Source organism: Salvia hispanica, chromosome 2, assembly GCF_029641045.1.
Source record: "Salvia hispanica isolate PSC_SH4W2 chromosome 2, Shi_PSC_v1, whole genome shotgun sequence".
NCBI classification, from domain to species: Eukaryota; Viridiplantae; Streptophyta; class Magnoliopsida; order Lamiales; family Lamiaceae; genus Salvia; species Salvia hispanica.
The window spans coordinates 59,916,058-59,928,434 of NC_142693.1; the positions used below are offsets into that span (position 1 = coordinate 59,916,058).

At 37.8% G+C, this 12,377-nt stretch overlaps 1 pseudogene; it reads left to right on the forward strand.

Annotated features, from left to right (window-relative positions):
* The first annotated feature begins 8,512 nt into the window (after window positions 1-8,512).
* LOC148932815 (uncharacterized) lies at window positions 8,513-10,620 on the forward strand (annotated as a pseudogene).
* The last annotated feature ends 1,757 nt before the right edge of the window (window positions 10,621-12,377 follow it).

Genomic DNA, 12,377 nt, shown 5'->3' on the forward strand with positions numbered 1-12,377 from the left:
TTTTATATTATTTAATTTTCCCTACAAATGTATTTAATAAATAGACTAATAATGAACAATTCATCGTTGTATTAATCATTGGAAAATATAATACAACAAGAAAAAAAAAACTACAAATAAAAAACGCAAATAAACAAAGATTTAAAAAAAAAAAACTAAGACGGAGGGGCCGGAGGGGCGTCGGGATCGAGGCCCATCGTAATCTGCAGGCTTTGGATGCATTTCCAGAGGGCCGCCTTTTCTTCAGGGGTCCCGCCGCCGGTGAAGTACAGCGTGTACATCTGCGTCAGATTGGCGACATTGCTCGAATAAGTGGCTTTTTCTAAGTCGATGTGGGGTTCCGACTCGACTTCCGACGTTGTGCCCTTCCCCTTCCGCCTCCCCTTCGCCTTCTTCGCTCCCTCCGGGCGCTCGTGCGGACCATCCCCACTCAAGTCGATGTGGGTCGCGCTCCCCTCGCTCTCCGAAACGCTAAGTCGCGAGCGCACCGATTTCCCGTGCAGCGCGACGTGCATCCCCGTCCGGAATTTGGGGAGATCCTTCAGCTGATCGTAGATGTTCCAATACTTGAACCCCTTCGACAAGTACTTGCCACAATACCTCTGTATGGCCTCATCTCGGACCATATGCTCGTTCTGGCCACTGGGCATGTTCGCCAACAAGTTAGAATAAATACCGTTGAAGTGGCCGCAGTCCCTCATGAGGCGCTCCCAATGCCGACGGATCGCCTCGCTGCCATGGTCCTTCATTGAGGCAGTCTTGTGGCTCCTGTACTTCGCGGCAACCCGCTCCCAGAATATGATCTCAGTCTGGTAGTTGCTGCGCTCCGCGTTCTGTGACGTGTCCGCCCAGCAGGTGGCTATCAGCTCGGACTCTTGCAGAGTGTAAGTAGTCCTTACCCGCTTCGGCCTCTCATCGGAACCCGTATCAGTCGCAGCCGACGACGCCGGCGCCTTCCCCCTCCCGCTCCTAGAAGGCGGCTCGGTGGGCGTTTCTTCCACCTCGAAGTCCTCCGCGCTCAGTGTCGCGGCCTGAGATTCTTGGTCGCCTGGGGTTGATCCGGGGGTGTCGAACTGGGGCCGATACACATCGTCGGCTGGAGAGGGCATTCTGCCGGCAGAGTTGAAGTACGGAGAAAGTCTCCGCGCCGGAGGAGTCTGCAAAGGAGACGGACCCGCGTATGGAAGTTGGCCGGGAGGAGAACCCATCGCCAACAACGAGTGCATCCACTGCTCGTTTGCTTCATCCGTGTTGGGAATTTGTGAACTCGACTCTTTCCCCTTACCCTTACCCTTACCCGAGCGGGAATTTTTCTTCCAAAAGCTCATAATTTTTGGAAGATTGATGAAGATTGAAGATTGGGAGAAGAGATTGAAAATGGAGAGAATGAAGATTGTGGGTGATGAATGGAGGAAGTGGAGGAAATATTTATAGGGGTGGGATGTAAAAATAGCCGTTGGGCCGGAAAAAAAAAAAAAAATTTAAATATCGCCGGATTATCGCCGAGCGTCGCCCACAGTGGCCGGCGATCGCTCGGCGATAATCCGGCGAAAAAACGCCGGTTGGCGAAATAACGGTAAGATTATCGCCGGATTATCGCCGATTTCACCACAACGGCCGGCGATAATCCGGCGATGTTCGGCGATTTTTCGCCGGATTTTCGCCACCCCCATTGGGAGTGCTCTTAGTATCTTACTATTTCTTATTGGTTTGCTCTATTTTTCGAATAACAAAAAAATAGACCCAATTGCGCATGTAATTAGGATTTGAAGAAGTGGAGTTTGGTTGAGATATAGAGTGAGAGTTCATTTGCTCCCCATTAGGATTACATTTTGAGTTATGGAGTTAGGAATTTGATGATTGTTGTGTGAGTCTTGTTGTAGTCAAGTGTGTAATCATGCCTAAAGAGTTGACAATCTATCTATGCTCATGTGAATGAAATGAGGAAAAGCAATCGTGCATCCACATGTAATGTAACTATATTTACTTTTTTGTATATAATATAATTGTGCCTTACCAACCAAATAACTTATCAAGTAAATTTATGTTGCAGTATCTTATCCTTAATATTAGTATATGATTAAATTTAAAGTTGTGGTTGATATTCTCTTAATTAATAATTAAATTAAGAAAAAAATTGGTTTCGATTCTTACATGTATGACTTAATTTTATTTGTGTAATCAGTATGAGTTTAAAACTATAATGGTTTCTTAATGTCTAAACACAAATGGAATCATGTTATTATAAATCTAATTTCCCAACAAGATAGTAACAAACAAGCCCTATATATATTTTGAAAAAAATTCTTAATATCATGTCACTTCATATTTTAAAATTGAGAAGAAATTTCATGGATAGTTCCATACACTAAATTGTGAATGCATAAAAACTCAAATATGTCCTTTCATATAATGTTACCTTTTGAGCTAATTGCTTTAAAAGTTACATATATGAATAAGAGATGCAAGATGCGATGCATAAAAAACTCAAATATATTAGTCATGTTCGAGTATTGTATAATCAATCAATCATGTGAGAAATCTAACGCCACCACAAGTGCAGCTGCATATCTAGTTCATTCACAAAAAAACTTAATAACAAAAATAATTAATCAAACGTGGCATACAAAGAATCGAGAATGATCAATGCATCTTTTGCATAAAGGAGCCATAATAGACTCTAGAACATATCTACATTTTAGCTGTAAAATTTCAAGTTAATTGTAGTACGATTGTATTTATAGATGAAACATTGATATTGTATTAATTTATAGATGAAACATATCCATGTGTTTACCAAGTACCAACCGATGTTATAATTTATTTTTTAAATGGATATCCATCTCCTAAGAATGCATATATTTATATGTTTATATCATATTTTGATTGATTTGGAACATACAAAATAAAATGACCTTTTGACAGTTTAGTTACTTAGAGACGAGAAAATGACTTATTTGAATACCAACTTATAGTCCTAATAGTAAAACATGACCTTTCGACAATTTAGTTACTTAGAAACGAGAAAAATGACTTACTTGAATACCAACATCTAATCCTAATCGTAGAACAAAATAATAAGTATAAAAATAACTAATATGAGCACTCCACGTATAAAAATAACTAATATGAGCACTCCACATTTCCATCTACTACTCCCTCCGTCCCAGATAATTTGTCCCTTTTTTTCTATTTCGATCCGTCCCACATAATTTGTCTCGTTTCACTTTTTACCATTTTTAGTAGTGGATCCTATATTCCATTTATTCATTTCTACTCACATTTTATTATAAAATTAATATATAAAGTTAGGATACACATTCCACTAACTTTTTCAACTCACTTTTCATTACATTTCTTAAAATCAGTGCCCAGTCGAAGTGAGACGAATTATTCAAAACGGAAGAAGTATTATAAAAACAATTAAATAGTAGAGTATCAAAATAAGTTAAATAACACTTTGAAATGTTGACTGACTACATTATTTGTTGTGCCAAAGAGATCAAGCTGAATATTACTCCTCCACCCTAGAAGTTTGTCACAAAGAGTGAAAAATAGAAGTGTTAAATTTTCTGAAATGGAAGAAGCACTAGCTTATAAGTTCAAACGCAGCACACTCCATTCATAAATAGCAATTTTATTTTCTCATTTTGGTTCGTCCGTAAATAGGAGTCTCGATTCATAATTATAATAAATAGGTCTGATATTCTACTAACTCATTCCACTTACGTATTATTTAAAATTAATATATACAGATGAGACTCATATTCCACTAATTTTCTTTCACTCTCTTTTCTTAATACTTCTTTAAATCCGTGCCGGAAATAAATGAGAACCCCATTTGTGGACGGAGATTAAAATGATGATAATCATAACTAATATTATGGCAATTAAATTTTGTAGTTTCCTTTTCGAATTACCATGGATCGATCTATTTGTCTATCTCTTTGTTGCACATGTGGAATTTTGATTCGCATTCCGACCAACATGTGCAGGTTGTGTTGAAATCCTCATTCCTTGTTCTATATCGATTACAAAGTAATAATCAAGGGCGGAGGGAGGGTAGGGCCAGGGGGGCCCATGGTCCCCCCACCAATTCTTAAAAAAAAGAGGTATTTTAGTAATTTCACGTTAATTATAATTTATAATATATATAATATTAAAAATAGCTTTCAACAAAATTTATATGAACTGTTTCTCCTTAATTTAGCTTTCTGCTTCTGAGTTCTTCGCTGTAGGTATGTAATTTGAAATTCTTTATTTGATGTGAATGTGTTAATAGTTTTATATATATACTAGTGTGGGTACGTCCCAAACTCCCAATGTTATTAATTATTGTTTGCAACGGCAAATTTTTAGATTTGAGCATATTGTATATTTTGGTTACTCTTATTCTTTTAGTTGTGAAGTATAAGATGAATTTTATCCTTTTTTGTGTATGATTTTTATTTTGCTAATCTTAGTACAGAAAATATCAAATATTTTGCAAACTTAATCAGTTTTGACTATTTTTGTAGGTATATGGATTGTTATTTCAAAAAACTTTCTTCCATTGATTATTTGTCAGTTGAACCTCTACTTCCGTTGAGCATATTGTCTGAACTTGAAAGTCAACTTGAGAACTTTATTTTCGATGTGCGATAGATGAAAAGTTTTCACAAATATCAAGAATCAGTTGTCTTTCTCAAAGATGATTTCTACAAGGAAACATGGAGTTTTTCCAATGATTTATTTATTAGTTAAGTTGTTATTGATCTTATCAGTTGCCACTGTGTCAGTAGAAAGAGCCTTTTCAGCAATGAAGATAATCAAGACTTCTGTACATAATAGCATGAGAGACCAACTATTAAAGGACTGCTTAGTTCCTTATATATATAGAAAAGGACGTGTTTGTTAAACTTACCAATGAAATTATTATGCAGCGATTTTAGAAGATGAAGAATAGAAGATAAATGTTATGATGTGATTGTATTTAACTTTTACATTTTGAACCTTATAATTTAATTTATATAATTTGTTCTGAAGTTTAATTTTGGACCCCCCATGATTAAATTTCTGGCTTCGCCACTGGTAATAATGCATGTCCCCTTTATATATTTTTGGATAATACTTCTCATTTATTAGATCTTTTAAAGAGGTGAATATTAATTTCAACATCGTATCAACGTAGATCTAAATTGATGTAAATATCTTTGGTTATCCTTTTGTTTTATGTGTGAAAGAACAGGATGCATTCCGGCTCACGTATTATATACTCCCTCCATCCCAGTTCAAGTGATTGATTTCTTTTTTGTCGTTGTTTTGCGAAGATGATAATAAATAGTTAAAGTAGAGAAAAAGTAAAGCAAGAGAGAGAATAATATAGAAGAGAGTCTTATCACATTATTAAACTATTTATTATTATTTTTCCTAGACACGTGGTCGAAAAAAGTCAATCACTTGATAGGGGACGGAGTAGTATTTAAACCCAAGATCCATTTCTTTCAAAAGGGTGCAATACGTTGAGTTGGATAGTAAATTATCTCTAGTTAGGTAACACAAATTCATTATCCATTATCTTTTGACATTCCTTTTCGCCAAATCAGCGGCAATCAAGACTTAAATCAGCGTTAATCTGTTGACTTAGCTATAATCATCATTCCTTTATTAGTCGATCTGTTGTATATAATTTTGGTACATTTGAAATATTATCTGAATGAATTTTCTCTATCAACCAATATTTTTATTTAGAAACTAAAGCATTCGAAACCAGGTACAAACAGCTAATACATTTACATTGAATAATATAACATATGTATATTTGAATTTTTATAGAATAATACGATAAACGACTTTAACATTATAATTATGTTATACGGAGAGATAATTAGCGTGTTCACAGGGAATTAGTTCTCCGCAATCCCCGTTTTACATGCAATATTTTATCATGATTAGTTAATAATAATTGAGGTTTTTTCTTTAACTTGATCGTTGGTGATACTCCAATTGATTCTTTTTCTTAGAATTAATACGCCACGGTTATATTGACATAGAATTTATATTTTGTGGTTATTGGTAGTTAAAACTTAAATATACGATTATCATGACTTAATACTACGCACTATAAACCCTTAATTTATTGTGAGGATAGAAATTCGTATTATCTTAATTGTGAAGATTTATAATAAATGTACTTTCTCACGTATTTTTAACCTAGTGCGCGCCAACCGAATTATTTAATATATTTTGAGTCTGACTAAACAAATGTATTTGAAAATGTCTCTAAATTTAAAATCAATTATTTAGTATGTAGGCATGTTTGGTAAGGTGGATAACTTATCTAGAAATGGAATTTTATGAAGAAAATTTGTTCATGAAATTTCAGCTCTAAATAAGTTATTTGCGTATAGAATTCCATCCTTAGATGAGTTATCTATGTATTTATTCATCAGTGATAATTTATCAATGCCGATTATCAATACTTAATAGTACCAGTAAATACTATCATACGGAGTAGTTTTTTATTGGGTAATTTGTATCTTTACATTAGAAATAGAGTCAAACATTTCCTAGTTTTCGACAAAATTGCCTTTATACTAAATAAATAAAATAAAAGTTTGTTCGATGCTCTAGACTTTAACCAACGTACTAATTCCAATTAATTTATTTATATTAGTATTTATAATTTATTTTTCATAGCAAGATAATAAATTATCATCTAACACATTATGTCATGCTTCAATCCTTGGAATGAAATTTTATAATAAAAATGATTGAAGTTAAAAAAAAATACTACTATTCCTATATGTATAAATTAAGCTGATAACTTTAAAAGGTCAGTATTGGAAAAAAATTGACAAATTTGATCAAAGTCTCCAATAATTCGAGAATGGTTGAAGTCAAAAGAAAATGAACAAAAATAATGAAACAGAAGCAAAAGCATATAACCAAAATGAAAAGATATTATGGTTGTAGATGAAAGAGACCACTTAATGTCACAATAGAAACCTCCATACACTATGCTTCCAATTGGGGGTGATCAAATCGTGTGTCTTTCTTAAGTTTCAATAATTATTTCCAAGTTAAGTGTATCTATATCACTAACCCATCTCCCATTTTCTGAAAAGTCTTAATCGTTGGTCATATATATATTTTGTACATATAGGGGCTATACTTATTTTTTTTATTGTCACCACTCACCACCAGTGAAAATATTTACTATATACAATTAAGTAAGTGCACAATTACGATAAATGTGCATTATGATTTATGCAATGCTAAACATTTCCTTTGAATTTAGCATATTATTCCACACAAAGCCAATGAAGGAAATATGATTTTCAGTAGTCAATTTTGGTGTTCTATTGCATTTACCAATTTTCACATTTTTTTCTTTGATTTCTATTTTGCATGCTTTAGTTGATATTTATACTTATTATCGATAATTTATTGCACCAAATTAGGATACATGCCTAAAGGTATTGCCACTTTTGAAAAGTAAAAGAGTTGTTAGAATAAATTCTAGAATATAATTTGTTTTTAAAATAAGTACTCCTTTCATTTCATGGTTAATTGTATTATATTTTTAGGATTCTGATTACTTTTCATGTATGATGAAAAATCAAACAAATATTGAAATTTATAAGTTATAGAATCAGATTAATTTTTCAGAGTTCTAGCAGATAAATGGACTCTTAAGAAATTATGGAAAAATATAAAAATGGGTGATGTGATTTCAAAGGAAAAGACTAAACAAATACGGAGTAATAAAATTTGTCCGATTTATTGATTAACTGTGAACAAATTTGTTTGTGAAATGTTACTTTGGACTAGGACCACATAATCTACAATTTAATGAACCTTTTTAATCTTTTATGATGATTTATTTTTTGGAAACAGAATACTGACGGTTACGAAGAATAAATAACACTATGTATGCAAATTGTGTATAAGTGCGTGTTTGATAGGGACCTGCACGAGCCACCCCATACACATGCTGACGAGTCATGGGGAACAGACGTAGAAGATGAAGAAGTCAACAAACCAAACGACGACGAGGAGCAGCCCGTGACCGCAAGACCGGGACGACCGAAGCGTAAGGGGGGCATGCCAAAACACCTCGCTGATTATGAGCTTTATTAGAAAGATACCAATTAATTGTTTTTCATTGTTTTCCTTATTTTTGCTATTTTTTTCCTTTCGCTGGACCTTTTTAAATTAGGATAGATTTACTAAATCTTTTCGGGTTTTCTTCTTGATTCTTTCCCGAATCGTAGAGTCGATCAAGCAGGGTTGCGATCCTATAAATAATAGGATCCATTAGAGAGTCAAAATCAACGAGATATATGAAATAAAGTTTCAATTCTCGAAGAACCCTGCTTTTTTCCTAGAACTTCAACTAGGAATTGCTATTGTTTTCTTCAATCTCTCAACAAACACCGGTGCTCAAACTCTGATAGGATTAAAAGCTTATCAATTGGTGCTCTCATTGAGTTATCTTCCTCCATAACTGTTTTTTTTTTCATTGTCGAAGATGTCTTCTCCATCAAAGCCGTCGTCTGAGGATGAAAAATCACCGTCTCCGTTAACAAACGAGGAGCTGAAGGATGATATTTACGCATCTAGAGCGTTACTTACAGGCCAAGACAAGAAGTTGGCTCATCTACAATTTGACCTAGAGTCCTTTACTCGTCGTCAAGATGCCCGTACCAAGAAGATAGAGGATAGCTTGGCCTTCCTAATCGAAGCGTCACAGTCGACACACACCAGTTCTCCACGGCCGAGCACAACCCCTGCTAACGCCAAGCGTTGGCGAATTCTGCCATCCCTGACCAAACCACCATCAGACAACGACACCGAACCGCTCCCGCGCGTCAAACCGGAGGCTCCCAGATTTAATGGTGAACATGCACAGGATTGGATTCGCAAGATTTAGAGATACTATAACCATCACTATACACCGCTTGAGGATCGGATTTATCTGACTTCCTATTTATTCGATCATCCTGCATCAAATTGGTTGACCTATTGGGAAGATAATTGCAAGAATAAAGGGTGGGACGAGTTTCTCTTGGCAGTTAAGCATCGTTTTGATCCGGATCTTTATGTTGATCACGTAGGTTGTCTCGCGACGTTACGCCAAACTTCTTCTGTGGTTGCATATTAGACGGAATTTGAGGAGATTATGCAGAAGGTATCAAACGTGGATGATGATACTCTTGTTTCGTTGTTTATCGCTGGGTTACAGAAAGATATTAAACAAGAACTCTTGACCACGAGACCGGCATCACTTAATGAGGCTTTCGCCATTGCTCAAAGGATTGCTGCTAGAAACAGGGCAGTTGCTGCGTCGCCAATCACACGCCCCACCTGGGCGGACCGGGACCCCAGACCCCGTCAGACAAACACGCCGGCGCTGACCACTACTGCCCCGCCGAAGGCAGCAACAGACAATAACCGCAAACCATGTCCAGTAGTCCGCCTGACTGCAGCTGAACGGACAGATAGAGCACACAGGAATCTCTGCTACTATTGCCCCGAGAAGTACACTCTGGAACATGTCTGCAACGGGAAATTCTATGCTCTTATTGGTGTGGAGGATGATGAGGAGGTACCATAGTTCGATGATGACGAACCGAGAGAGGAAGAATGTGAAAATATGGTAATAACTAGGGATGTCTCCAGCATACATGTCATCAGTCCCATCATTCGTCCCCGTGCTATTCGATTGAAGGGTCAGATAGATGGCCATGTCATCAGTCCCAGCGTTGTTCTTATGCTTGTTTACAGACTCCTATTTCATTGCAAGGCAACACTTTCGACATAGACTTATTTATTCTACAGGTTAAAGGACCGGATGTTATATTGGGTGTTCAATGGCTTCAGGAATTAGGGGATGTCACGAAAAATTATCGGAATTTGACAATGAAGTTTGATTGGGCAGAGAAACCTATTTTTCTACAGGGCGATAGTGCGAATCCTAAGCAGATTTCGTACAATAATTTGTTCTCCCTTATAGGTCATGAGCCAAAGTGTGAATTGTTCGAGTTGGTTTCATCTGGGACAGACAGCTTGACGTCCATAACAACCGCGACAACATCACCACCTGACGCCCGGGTACAAGCGGTCCTTGATGATTTCGAGGCAGTTTTCTCAATCCCGACGACGCTTCCTCCTCCGAGGCGGTGGGATCACAAGATACATCTTCCAGAAGGGTCTCGGCCTATCAATGTGAAGCCTTATAGGTACCTTTATTTTCAAAAGGCGGAGATAGAGCGTCAGGTAAAAGAGATGTTAACGCAGGGGTTGATTCAACCTAGTACTAGCCCGTTCTCTTCTCCGGTCCTCCTCGTTCGCAAGAAAGATGGCACGTTTCGTTTTTGTGTGGATTATAGGGCGTTGAATGCGGCTACCACTCCAGATCATTTTCCTATTCCGACTGCAGATGAGCTTTTCGATGAGCTCAACAAAGCTCGTGTATTCCCCAAACTTGATCTTCGCTCTGGCTATCACCAAATTCGTATGCATATATCGGACGTCCATAAGACGGCTTTCAGGACACATGATGGCCACTTTGAGTTTCTAGTGATGCCGTTTGGATTGCCCGAACGCCCCGTCTACATTTCAAGCGGCCATGAATAGCATCTTCCTCCCCTTCCTTCACCGGTTTGTCATTGTATTCTTTGATGACATTTTGGTCTACAGTAGTTCTATGGATGACTACACTACTCACCTTGAACAGGTTTTACATGTGCTTCGTCTTAATTGTTTTTACATTAAGCTTTCTAAGTGCTCGTTTGGGGTAGATACCATTGATTATCTGGGTCATATCATCTCTGCGGGAGAGCTCTGGGTAGACCCTACCAAACTGGAGGCGATGACAGCTTGGCCTACACCAACGACAGTTAAGCAATTGCGGGGTTTCTTGGGCTTGACTGGTTACTATAGACGGTTTGTCAAAGATTATTCTCTGATTGCTTCTCCCCTAACAGATTTACTGAAAAAGGAAGGTTTTTCGTGGTCTACGACGGCTGAGGCTAGTTTTTCGACTCTTAAGAAGGCAATGACCGAGGCTCCAGTGTTACATCTGCTGGACTTTGATCTTCCGTTTACAATAGAAGCTGATGCCTCTGAATTTGGGATTGGTGCGGTCCTTCTCCAAAATAACCACCCATTGTCTTACTTTAGCAAGAAGATTGGGCCTAAACGACGGATGGCTTCAACTTATCATAAGGAATTATATTCTATAGTCGAATCCGTACAAAAATCGCGGCAATACCTTTTGGGTAGAGAGTTTGTGATCCGCAGTGATCAACGAAGCCTGAAAGATTTGTTATCACGGGTAGTTCAAACACCTGATCAACAATTTTATGTCCGAAAGTTGATGGGATTTAAATTTCGGATTGAGTACAAATCAGGGGCATCAAACTGAGTCGCAGACGCGTTGTCACGCAGGAATCCGGACGGTTCAGACGAAGGGGCATCGCTACTAACCCTGTATGCTCGCCCATTGCCCATGCTTATCGAGACTATTAGGACCGAGAATTAGTCACTTCCGAATTTGATACAACTACATTATGTTGTTTCTGCGAATTCAGCGTCGGCTCATATCTCTGCTGCATATGGGTTTCTTTACTTCAAGCACATGCTTTACATCAGTAGAGACTCTTCAGTTCGCCTGGATATTTTGCGGGAGCTTCACGATGCCAAGATGGCAGGCCACCCTGGCGAGAAGCGTACTTTTGCACGAGTTGCTGCCTCATTCTATTGGCCAGGAATGCGGTCTGATATTCATTGATATGTGGCAGCTTGTGCAGTCTGCCAAGCGACGAAGTATATCACTGACAAACCCTCTGGATTGCTTCAACCACTTCCTATTCCAGATTCGGTGTAGGCTGCAGCGTCCATGGATTTCATAGTTGGTCTTCCTCCTTCGCAGGGTTATACGACAATCATGGTAGTTGTCGATCGATTGTCTAAGTATGCTCATTTTGGAGCATTGCCAACTGGTTTTGATGCGCCAAAGGTGGCAAAATTGTTTGTGCATACGGTGGTAAAGTCGCATGGGTTTCCTGAAAAACTACTGTCTGATCGTGACTCGATTTTTATGAGTGATTTTTGGATACAACTAATGACGCTTAGTGGGTCGAAGTTACAATTTACGACCGCTTACCACCCTCAAAAAGATGGGCAGTCTGAGGTTACTAATCGTTCTTTGGAGCAATATTTGAGGGCCTTTACATTTGAGCAACCACGAAAATGGTTCGAGTTCTTGCCTTGGGCAGAATTGGCTATGAATTGTAGTGTTAATGTCAGTATCGGGATGTCACCTTTTAAAGCACTATATGGTCGAGAACCTCCCAACATATTCGGCACTCCAGCTATGCCTGTTAGAGTTT